The sequence below is a fragment of the Periplaneta americana genome, chromosome 3, assembly GCF_040183065.1.
Source record: "Periplaneta americana isolate PAMFEO1 chromosome 3, P.americana_PAMFEO1_priV1, whole genome shotgun sequence".
In the NCBI taxonomy this organism is placed as follows: Eukaryota; Metazoa; Arthropoda; class Insecta; order Blattodea; family Blattidae; genus Periplaneta; species Periplaneta americana.
Window position 1 is genome coordinate 98333672 of NC_091119.1, and position 13121 is coordinate 98346792.

Here is a 13121-nt window from a genome sequence, read left to right on the forward strand (position 1 = left end):
ATTCATCATTACATTGTTCATTTATTCATCCACTTTATCCTCCATGTTCATTCACTATATTTGTTACTTACTATATTTCTACATTTATTATCTAACCCCGCTTATCTTCTAATCCTATCTTCTACTATTTCTTATTCATAACAAAACCTAACAATTTCCTTTACTACTCCGTATTTCTACTGTTCCTATTTATGTACAATTTCACTACCCTCATGTTACTGTACTATATATATATATATATATATATATATATATATATATATATATATATATATATATATATATATCCTTACTTTTAGTTCATCTACTCATAACATCTTTATACTATGTTATATTCTTTGCCCACTATTTAAATACAATCATCATGACCTACTCCTAATTCTTAATCACTATTCTTCCATATTTCACTGCCCACTTCTTAACTAATCCTTCATTCTACTAACACGCCATTTTCTTAGATTATAAGCGGGTTTATCCTTGCTACTGCCTGCTCGATTTTCACTATCTGCTCTATTTACCTTTACTATACTTCCTCTTCTTATCCCTAACCCTCCCTTTTTTCCCTATCGTCTTTATTGTGCTCCTTAACCTTTACCAACTGTTGACTCACGTTGCATTTATTTCTTTCACTGACACCACAAATGTCTCCGTCATCGCTCCCACTCTCTTGACACATTTCACTCCTTTTGTGACCTCGTGGTGACATCACTACCGACTTCCTCCCCTTCCTACTCTTCACGGCCTTCCCTCTCTTTTCTCCTGTCAGCAAAAGGTCCCGGGTCTTCATACTGTTGCCTACTGCTTGATCGGAATTTGCTGCATTCAACAAAACTCCAACTTCCGCACTCTCTTGCATTTCTGACTTCTTGCTTTTCACTATTTCGTTCCTCATAGTAACTGAGTTTTTCTTCACTATTCCAATTACTTTATCCTTGATCACTTTTCTTTTTTCTTCATTTATATTCTCGCCTATCCCAGATTTATTTAAGGTATCCAAACATAATTCCATGTCGAATACCTCCCCATTTACTTTTAATTTTTCATGCATTAGTCTCGCGTAGTGACTGTTGGATCTTGCTGCTTTCAAAAAAGGCACTAGCACTTTCCTCCTGCACCTCACTTCGTAGTCAAAGTCATTATCAATACTAATAGTTGAGTCTTTTAACTCTTTCCTCTTGCTCACTATCTTCTTCTTTATCATGGCGTTCGCCAATTGGCTAACATAGACCGGATGGCCCCACGTTCCACTTTATAGACCTCTTTCACTTGTCCGTTACTAATATTGTTAAAGATAACAAATCGATATTAAACTCCAGATCTGGCATTCTAGACTCTCCAATAGTGTTGCCAACCGTGTGATCTGGATCGTACAAATGCGATAATTTGGTATCATCCTAGATCATATAGGGTATCATGTACGATCCAACCTGCAGATAGTACGCAAAATGTACGATCCTGTCGACAAAGAGGGTAAAACATGTCAAAAAGAGAGGATTTTAAACATTTATTACAATTTATGACATTTGAAATGTTATATATACATTTCTGCAGTATTACGGATATATTTCACTTATACACTTGAAGTAGTTTCTGCACGTAGCACTTCTGCGTTACAAGTACTGTACAGTCGACTGTCGCAAAACATATTTCTATAACATTGCTCGCCTATATCTCCAGGTCCAGGCGATATGATAACTTGACTCCCAAAAAATCTACATTCGGTGTACTTAAATATACAGGACGGAAACAAAATTGTGGAAAATTATTGTAAACAATTCCTAAATTTAAAGCTTGGTTTTGCTCTTATTAAACAAAATTTAAAAGGGTTAGATGTAGGTTCTGGCTTTTATGTTCCTGCTGTTGTTGATCCTTCTGAGGATCCTCCCAATGTAAGGAGACAACAAAGTATTTAAAAACCATTTTATATGTTGGTATTTAATTTTTAACAATTATTTCCTTGTAAGAATTTAAAAAAATCGATTGAAGAAAAAATTGTGGAGGAAGTTTACGTAAAATAATCGGAATAGGCCCATTTTGTATGTAGTGTACGATCCTTCAATCACAAGTACGATAATTTGGAATCAATTGTGCGATCCAGTCAAATCTCAGGGTTGGCAATGCTGCTCTCCAAGCAGCTTGAAAACTGAAGAGAAGCAGGATCTGGCCTGTGAAGTATGGAAAGAAGCAATACAGAAATTGAAAATTCCTCCATCCCTCTCTTTCGAGGATTATGTTTCAGTTGATGCCACGGTAGAAACAACACAGCAGCTAACAGAGAGTGAAATTGTGAATGTGGAATCTCTCTTGATACAGCCACCACTACAAGAAGGAAGAGGAAGAGGAGAGGTAGAACAGGAGAAAGTACTAAGGTAGAAACCATCTCTTCTGTGGATGCAATGAAGTGTGTAGACGAACTTGAAGTTTACCTGGAGAAGACTGAAAATGTTCAGAAATAATTCTGATATATTTGACAGAAGTAGAACAATTTTTGGAAAATGAACTAGCCTACTTAGAAAAAAACACTTCAAACAAAAATAAGTGATTTCTTCAGGTCATCCTAGTTCTTACTTTAAGAAAGTTTTTATTATTATTTTTTTATTTTTTAAACTGTTAGTATTAAGTGTTTTATTGTAAAGTTTAGTAGTTCTTTAAAGTGTACATGTGTGTTTGAATTCGTTCTGTGACACAAGAATTGTAATCACAACTGATAACAGTAGATCAAAAGGCATGGTTTTCAGAATAAAGTACTTTTCATTATAAAGTATAAAAGATTTGATATTCTGATGTAAGTTATACTGAGATTTCACTGTATATAAATCGGAAAAATCAAACGAGAATTGTGGGTGTGTTACTGGTGAGAATCAGGGATGCATTTATGGTAAGTACTGTGTGTCCATGCATACATTTCAAAATAGAAATCGTTTCTTCCAACGGAAAAGCTTAATTAACCTAGTCACAAAAAAAGTTGGCTTTTATAATAATTCTGTTCTTTTAATGTTGTTGAGATTTGTTAATGTTATGTTATTTTCAGTTATATATTTAATTTTCTTTCTCTTTGTGAAACGTGTAAAAGGTTATATATATTGATCTTTGTTAAAGATGTCGTAAGTCATAAAATTGTAAAGAATTCATTAGCTTTGTATATATTTGTGAACATAAAAGGTTCAGATAATAGGAAGCATTTTTATATTTGAACATGATGTCTTGGCATGAGATATGTGTAGCTGCACTTTAAGTCAGAGTTGACTATTTCGTGGTCAACTCAGTACACATATCAGTACTTGCAGTGTTCCTCAGATATTCCCTTGCTTTACAGTACCAGTAATTACATAAAAGAGCAAGTTTGGAAAATGAATATATGGAATACAGTGGGCTGTTGACATTCCTTTCTATGTGACGGAATATTTTGTACCTGGCATTGTGCAATGTATCATTATGTTTCTTTGAATATATTTTTATATTAGTTTTCCTAATTAATAAATTTACAGTGAAATTAAATCACTTCATTTACTCTTACATGCTCCCATCTCTTTCTTTCTAACCTTTTTTTTTTGTCAATCTCTTCCTTATGCCGTGCAATCACTCAGTAGGTATTGTTTTCATTATTTTAATTTTTACGTACAAAACTTGTCTAGAATCTGGTTATCTTTTTGTGAACAAGCGAGACGAGAATTTATTCGTCACTTTTCTCAGACATAAGTACCATATTTACACAATAGAATCTCTTTTGAATGACATCTGTGGCCTATTGTGTTAAGAAGTGTATTTGCTATAGTAAAGTGATCGAAAACTGCCACTGAATCATGTTAACCTATTTCTGTTACATACTGTAATTTGTGTCTTAATTCTTATAAATCAGATATATTTCCAGATGATTGTATATGTATGTGTGCACGTATAAGCAAGTGGAATTGACTGAATTGTGTATACACAATGTAGCTAACATACATAGTAATGTTCAAATCTTATTCATTGTTAATAACATTTTTATAGCAGTCAAACTGTTGTGCGGGCACAAAGTTATGCTAGGTTCTAACTCATACACAGCACTGGCTTATGGATAAATAACCATGTGCTATAATTTATATTGTTAAAATGAAACACAGTAATGTTAATTTTAATCTTTTTTGTAAATTATATCTTTTCTTTCGAAATGGTTCTAATACAGTGTGTTCTAGTGGGAAGTTACACATTTTAAATAGGTCCATTGCTCCACTTAGAACTAAACAGTAACTTAACTATATATAAATAAGGTGTTCATATTGAGAGAATGACTTATTATATCAAATTCTGAAAGATTCCTCCCTCTTGTTTGAGACATATTTGCACATGTTTCACCATTTTTTTTTTTTTTTGTAATATACATCTCAATGTTGTTCTTTTCTAATGCCAGGCGTTTGACAATTAAGTCATTTGACCTCTTTCCCTCCAATATTTTTCAAAGATATTGTCATAGTCAGCCACTGAAGCACAGATTTTGAGGTGTTCTGAATCCATTTCTTGGTTTGAATTGCACAATGGGCAGTTAGGGGACTGATATATTCTATGCAGGTGCTTGGCCAAACAGTCATGGCCTGTTGCCAATCTAAATGCAGCTACAGATGATATGTGTGGTAAATCGGGAATCAACTGTGGATTATGATGCAGAGAGTTCCATTTTTTTCCCTTGAAATTGTGTTATCAAATTTTGTTTGTTGAAGTGTAAGTATGTAGATTTAATAAATCTTTTCACAGAGTGATATGTAGATTTAGTAACAGGTCTGCAAGTAGCAGTGCTGTCCTTCTTTGCTAAAGCATCCGCAGTCTCGTTTCCCAGGATTCCACAATGGGATGGTATCCATTGGAATACAATTCTTTTATTGAATGTTATTAATTGAGAGAGGATTTTAGTTATTTCTGCTGTTTGAGATGAAGGTGTGTGTCTAGAGATTATTGATAGAATAGCTGCTTTGGAGTCTGACAATATAACTGCATTCTTAAATTTATTGATGTGGCATAGAAGATTCCTGAGACTTTCACTTATTGCAATGATTTCTCCAACAAAGTTGTTGTTCCATATCCAAGAGATCTGTACATCTCAATGTGACTTTGCCATAATAAGTAATAAGTAATCTGGTGACTTTGGGGACCACAGATTTTGGAGATAACACAGTCCGTGAAGCTTGTGTTGAGTGTCATTAGAGATCTGCCATGTGACACTACCCTGCTGGAAGTATTTCTGCATAAGTGTGATGCTGTCTAGTTGCTTCATGAAGGCTATGAAAATGTTCTTGTACCAATCTTCATAGTGCCCACAAAGAAAATTTTTCCAGTGATTCTCTTGATGGAAAGCGCACATTACATGTGCACCTTTTGCAAATGATGTGTCTTATGGATTGCATGAGAATTTTCTGACACCCAAATCCTCGGGTTTAGAAAATTCACATATCCTAAGAGATGAAACGAAGCTTCGTCAGTAAACTACATCATCACCATAAGTATTCCAGGATTTGTTTCCCACGAAGTTGAGAAACCAGTTTTAGTAATGCAAACGATTTGGTTGTGTGTGATCAGCTATCACAGCCTGATTTTTACATGCTAAGTTGTTCTTTGGCACATTGTCACAGAGTGGCTAGTCTCCTGTAACAATTGGCATTGATTTTCAGGGGAAGTCAAGCCTTTGCTTGTGAACATCATCTGCATATTGCAGTATTCTTCACAGCATGTTATGTTTTCTTTTCTCATTCAATAATGAGCCTCTTTCTTCCAGCATTGCCATGAGTCTTAGAATCGTCGTTCAGTCATGATCATCATGAACACAGTACTCACGTCTACAAGCCCTTTGTACGGCAATAACGGAATTGATAAGGCAGTAATTCTTCATGATAAACACGTGCTTGTAAACTGGTTATGACATCATCAACCTGTGGTGGGAAATGATCAGTTAACATGGAAACAGTGCCATTAAAGTTCACACTAATGCCATCTGCATTAAACTACTAAGCAGGCCGTACGCTATGAGACTTGCCTTAATACATCGGTATCATGCAACATATCCTAACGTGTATGATGTCTTAAGGAATTTGTCTGAATTGGCAACTGAGACAAGTATCAGTGTGTGTGGAGAGCTCTCGAGGCAATAGCAAGCAGTTTATCTTGTGAATCACAACAAAATGGATTCTGATTGTGAGTTTTTGGTGGAATTTATTATTATCATTTGCCCATGCATTGGATGCAAAATCTAAGGTGTATTTGGACAGACAATGATGCTTAAAATGCAAGTGCAAAGAAAAGTATCGTAAGGTCAATAGATATTTTGTGGTTAAATGTGTATAATATCAGATGCAGTTTTAGGCAGGAATTGAAAAATGTTTCGGATTTTCGGAGGAAAACAGAGAGTCCTGGAAAATATACTTCTAGCCCCAATATTTGGTACTACAACGTCAACAAATTCTGAGATGGTATCAAAGTGGGTGTTTGTTTGACACTGTGATACAAGTCTCATGAAAGCCAAGGAAAGTCTTCATGTATGTCCCCTACATTTCGCGCACTATTTGAGTGCACTTCATATATGATTACCACAGTAGAATTCCTCGTATCTGGCAACTGTGGGACAAGGCCAGTGCCGGATAATTGGAAAATACGTTTATGTTATGTAAAGACACACTGTATCGCACAAACATTTTTTTTCCATGTCGAAATTTAGTAATTTTCATATAGATATTTAACCCCTTTCAGCATACTGGGACAGATATGGCACATATTGGTTTTATATTCATATAACTTACAATAAGTATATAATATTTCAAACTGCATACTGGGTCAGATATGGCACACTGTCAAGAATAACTGGATTTGACCATATGTGACATCAGTTGAGAAAGAGAGAACTACTTAAGTTATTGAACCAGTGTGTGCAAAACTGTCCTATGCAGTAAGGCAGTCACTTCCAACTCAATGCTCTGTGACGTCATAGCGAGTTTCTCTCGTTCTCCGTAGCAATCCAGACTTTCAGAGCAAACTGCAACGTCAGACCCTATCAAAGCAGTGGTGTATGGCAATCCAGTTTAACTTAGCATTTACAGTACCTAATAATAATAATAATAATAATAATAATAATAATATATTAATGTCTTAGGAACGAGATAGGTACACGTTATTATACTTGAATAATGTTGGTATCTTTCTGATATTTAATGTACAGTGGAAGCTCTTAAGTTCGACATCCTATAGTTTGACTGCTTACATAGGAGAATTAGACACGCCCCTATACAGGCACTAAGAAATGGGTTTGCCATTTGAATGGGAATTGGTTCTGTCTTCTGTAGTGATACTTTTGTTAAAGGAAAACAGAATATTTTATTGATTAGGACATCCATATTGATCACTGATTCTAAATTAATGGACTCTTCTTTTTCTATTTGAGAATTGTGCCGTTTGTGAGACAGAACTGTCGAAACCCACTGTGGTACTAGAAACGCATACACAAGTCTCGGGGTGGACAGGAAAAGTACAGTACTGTATTCGTTGATGGATAACCAATAAGAATTTGTATTCATTTCACCTGCCACACCCACTATCCTTATTGGCCTGAACTTTCAATTCTGCTCTGTCGAACTCTAAGTTCATGTGGACTTATTTCTAGACTAAACTGTAGTCCTGGGCGGCTTGGCCTTTTATTAAAAACTCTTTGTGTCAACCCAAGCTAAATGCAGTTATTTAGTAGATAGGCCTATTTTACTTATGTAGAAAGTCACCTGATATAACGTAGATATCAGAACTACATATCTTTAAATAATTTTATATCTTATACTAGATTGAAGATATAATGAAAATGCAAGTAATTGCACCAACCCTGAAATTTCTGTTGGAAGTGAAGTTGATTTATCAGCTCACAATCCTAAGAAAGAAAGATTGAGGGAATTAAAATGACGAAAAAAACGGCATGTACAGTACAAAGTAAAGTATCCTCATTGTATCTATAGGGGAAAACTTTAATGATTCTCAGCTTGCAGGTGGAAATAGCGACCAATTCAAAATTTATGTGATAAGTTTTTAACTACCGTAAAGATTTAGCACACACTGTGAAAATTCAAGTGGAGTTAAGGGATCGTAGCAAGAAAGGAATATGATACCCAAAGGAACTGAAAATGTGGCTCTAACGATGTTTTTAAGTTCTAATATTTATAAGTTTATGCAATACTACAATTGTGTACAGTACAACGTGCTTAAGACAAATGATAGAAAAAATGGCAGTACTCTCCTGCCCCACATGAATTTATATTTTCTGGTGTAAAGTTGAAAGTGGATAATTTAAGTGAGATAGAGTAATATTGTCTCAATTTCAGATGAAATGTCATTTTTTTTACTTCATATCGAATGATGAAATAGTAGGATTAAGGAATACAGGTACTGTACAATGAAATATGTAATCTATGTTTGGCATGAACTTGTAGGTCTACAATGTTGTTGTTGTTGTCTAGTGCCTTGCATCTGGCAATGAAGCCATTAGCAGTCGTGCTTTCCAATACTTTTGAACAGGTGGCTTTCATGTAACTGTTTTCTTAACGGGCACCAGTTTGTACAATGTGGCAGTTACACCACCCGACTTAAACCCCCATTATGCAAGGGGGACTGCACCTGTCGTTGGTCAACGGGTCCTTCAGACCTAGCCGGGAGGACTAAATAGATGTTATTTAGATCCACCGACCTTTCCCTCATGTGCCGCTGAGGGACACTGTTGTGCTGTGATAGGCCAGCACATATGTAAATGGCATTTCCTCCATTTTAGATGAAACAGTTATACCGCTGTGACTCGGTCCCCAGATCCTCATCTGTTAAAAGCAGGGTGTACCACAGGCAGGTTGAGGTTGGGAATTGGGTAGGAGAGGCTATAGGAGATGCATCACTACCCCTTACACCCCAGGTCTACAATGTAGATTCTACATATTTGTAGTTGCTTCATAAATGAATGGGAATTTTAAAACATGAGACAAAAGGCATTGCCCATTTATGGTATTCCTTGCGTACCGTATAAAATATAATAGCCCTATGTAAATATAATTAGTATCATTATTACGCTATTATTATTACTACTACCACTACTACTGTACTGTATTTTTCTATTATGTATAATAACTCTAATTCTGTACCTAATACTTTTTCATTTTTATATTTTTCTTTGTACGAGTATTACTGGTATGTATAGCAGGCCTGGTTTCAACATGGCTTCATCATAATCAAAGGAACCGATATCAACTTTCCTTTCTGTATATTACTTATTCTCTACATTACATTATTAGACTTATACATTCAACCAGAGCTAGTAGCTCTGACAATCTATGAGTCACCGCAGCTCCGAGCTCGGCCCTGACATCACAACTCGACCAGTTGGTAATGACTGCAGTAAGGGGTTAAAAATAAAGTTTTGAAATACGTACAATGTTTATTTTTAGTACTCAATACGGTAATGTACATTAATCAGTTCATAATTATTGTAATACAGTTAATACATAATAGTGTAAAAAATACTAAAAGTTTTCGTAACCTTACGACAATTTTGAATGGTGGTCATGTGATGTGAAGAGCAAAGTAACGCAAATATGAGATGAAGTAATGCTCGATGATTTGAGCATAAGAATATTTCGCTTGTGTTTTGCAGAATCCACTGTATAACAGCAGTGCTTAGCGGTAATAGCCATGATACTATCTATCACTCAAATGAAATTTTTGTGCGCTGTAGGAACAGAGAATTTCACACTTTCCTATTTAGACTCATCCAACACCCCTTCGAAACGGGCGAGTTCAAGTGGTAAATTTAAAGATATCGTCTCTGTGCATTGTTTGCAAGGTCCAAGAGACAGCTTACCGATACTACCTGATATACTCCAGGGCTATAGCGGGTTTTTTGTCTATGTTTTCACATGTCAACAATGTAAAGCGTAAACATAATATGCGGCATGTGCAATCCATGAAATTCACTCACATCTTTGTCAGACTCTTTCCTTTCACAGGAATGACTTTTTTTTTTGGTCTAGCCAAAAGTGCCGTTGTTTTGGTATTGCCGGATACGAGAGATTTTACTGTACCACTGCCACAAAGTTATAAATTAAAATGTGGGACATCCCACTGAAATACTACTGTACAACAATAATTATTGTAAGATTGTAGAAAATTAAGAACTACTTGAAGTTCTAAAATAATCGTGTAATAAAAGTGTAGCATAATACTAAGTTCATCAACTTGTGCCTATAAATCTTGTAGCACATTAGTTCAATGCATGCTGTGAGCATAGATAAGAGGATGTGGTAAGTCAGGGGGGTGCACATTTGTTTTGAGTGTGTGACCTCCTCACAAGAACATTACTCTCTTGAAGGTTGATGTGAACATGAAGGTGTGTCATAACAGGTAGATGAGAGTACATAATGAAATGTCTTCCTTGTGTCTTTTCTATGAAAAGTGGAAAGAAGCGTATTTTTGTACAAAGTAGGTACAACCACAAAGCAAAATGCCTTATTTGTGAGAATCTGCTATATTTATCATACCAGCGTTGAGAGACAGTTTAAAAATGTCCATGAAAATGAATATGGATTTCTAGTGCTTACAGGTAGGTATTATTTTATTGTGAAATATGTATTATATTGCTTATATTTTTACTATAGGTGCCAATTGATTCGTTTGAATCATCATCATCACCATCATCATCTTTTCAAAGAACTGTTACGATCTACAAGAAATTTTCCTTCTATCTCTTCCTAGGGCAACCCAATGATCAATAATAAGAATGTACTTGATTTTTTGTTTCTGTTTTCATTATGAATATATTTTCAGAGTTATAACAAAGTAAATAGATATGCGACTAAACATTTATGGCAGATTTGTGTACTCACTCAGATGCTGTGAACACAGCACTACAGCACTCAAGAGGAAGATCAGAATACAATAATTGGTTAAATATGTAATGAAGCAATTTAAATGTAACATATATTTAATTTCTTTATTAGAAAATAGAGAATATACCTCCTCTTTAATTTTTGTAGGTTACAGCTAGTCAAACTGAGAAATTCGTACATGTAAATTCAAAATAATTAGTTCACATTAATTAATAATGAATTCACTTCTGCTAAAAATATTAAATTCGAATTAATTTTAGAACATCAGAATGAATGCAAAAGTACTGAAAGACCAGTGGTCCACAGGTAAATCTTTTAAGTTACATTGGAAGGGGATGCACAACTAATTACATTATACTTTTCCAAATGTTCTGTTGTCATGCAGTCTTTTGTCTGAGAATGTGTTTTTATACACAGGAAGATCGCTCCACATCGCAAGATGACACTGGTGCGTATTTACAGAGAGGAATTATGCTAACAATAATATTCTCAGAAGATTCTACAGTTTCACCATGAAATAAGCGAGACATTTAAGAAGATTTGACTATTTGGGGTTCTTATTCAGTACATCCTGCATTTTACACTATCCACTTCACCCGGTACAATACTAACATTCTGAACTGCATCTTCGATTATTCCCATGGCTTCTTTGAAAGGCATACCTGAAACCTACAGTTTTTTTTTATGCTATCGGGAAGCCAATTGAAATGACATATGGAACTGAACTGAGCATTTTAGAACTCAGGGTGTCCACTTTCTGTGTGTCAGAAGTTAGGGAAATTAAATTTGGTCATGTAAAGTCATGAATATCGTTCTAATTCTTGAAAAGTCGAGAAATTTCCCCAATGATGAAACTTGAGGGGAAAATTTAATGCTCTAACCTGCCATACCCAGATTATAGTAGCATATTTATTCAGGTGTACGATGCAAGTGAATTCATTCATATGATCACTTTCTATGAATGCACTCTTACTTCTGCTTCAGTTATGCAGTATTTTTTTTAATTTGTTTTAGGCTTTCATTGTTAAAGTTTGAGAAACAATACCATTATGGGTAAGCACTGTATATTTTCCAATTATGTTATTTCTAATCTCTTCAGTAATGACTACTCCAAAAATCGGAATCAAAACTTTTGGAGTGACATGGAATCATTTATTTTCTATCATTCTGTCATGTTTTAACACTTCACTGAATAAAGTTACGGTGTTATACTTGGCAGCCATTCAACTTTTGCTGTGTCGGTATTTAATTACAAATTGTTTTGTAACTTGAAGTTTGTAAAATAAATGTAAAACAAATCAAAAAGAAAAATGAAAGCAGGAACTGAAGAGATCTAGGCCAGCTATGGGGATGATCGATGCTGGGTTTCCTTGTTTTCTTTTTTCTGAGGAAAAAAAATCATCCAGAATAGAGAGCTTAACATTTTCATTCAGGTCAGTGGTGGTGAAGTGGGCAACTATAGTTTACCATCTGTTGTTAGAGTACTTCAATAGAAATCCAGTTCTTCAGAATGGATGATAATGAAGATGTGACTGGTACCATGGTTACATAATAAGTGACCATTGAAAATTCTTATGCGTTTTGAAAACAACAAAGGAAAACTTTTGAAACGAGTCATTGTTGGTGACAACTAATTCCTGGAATTTCACTTTGAATGTAAAACTCCATGCAATATATAAAATTATATCGTATGTTGTGAAATGTGTAATATTAAACCGAAATGTAATAATAATTTTGGATTATTGTTAAAATATGTAAAATTATGTTGTATGATGTGAAGTATGAAATATACGAAATATTTAAAGACGTGTAAAATAAAATTTATGGAAATCATTCTTACATGTGTACCTCGTCAACATTTGTCTTTTCTTGGTGTGTACATATGTAGCAGATGTTGTTGTTTAGTCAACTTTCCGAAGACAAGTCGAACCTCACAAGTAATACCAACAAGGCACCACTTATGAGGTAATTAAGCCAGGAGATAATGGGGTCAAAGGTTGATACTCATTTATTTGGAGGCTGAGTAAATCCCAGCACCATAGTATGGCTGGAAGGACTAGATCAATGGAGAAAAAACATGACCCCATTGGTAATTGAACCCACGACTTTCTGACTTTGCAACACAATGCCTTAACCTCAACACTACCGTGTTAATTTCTCCCCCTCCCCCACCTCTCTCTCTCTCTCTCTGGAAGAATAAAATGTATAAGATTTGCTGATGATATGGCATTGTTAGCAGAAGAGGAGATG

The 13121-nt window shown here is 35.0% G+C and overlaps 1 protein-coding gene across 3 annotated transcripts in view; it reads left to right on the forward strand.

Annotated features, from left to right (window-relative positions):
- The window catches only part of LOC138696308 (uncharacterized), a 92811-nt gene extending 80125 nt beyond the window's left edge, over positions 1-12686 (forward strand). For 2 of the 3 annotated variants that reach the window (XM_069821084.1, XM_069821086.1), the window contains exon 5: positions 11289-12686. The gene's annotated coding sequence lies outside the window, so the exon portion shown is untranslated. Of the gene's footprint in view, positions 1-2226; positions 3499-11288 lie in introns of those variants that run through there. The other variant, XM_069821083.1, reaches the window with a different exon arrangement.
- The last annotated feature ends 435 nt before the right edge of the window (positions 12687-13121 follow it).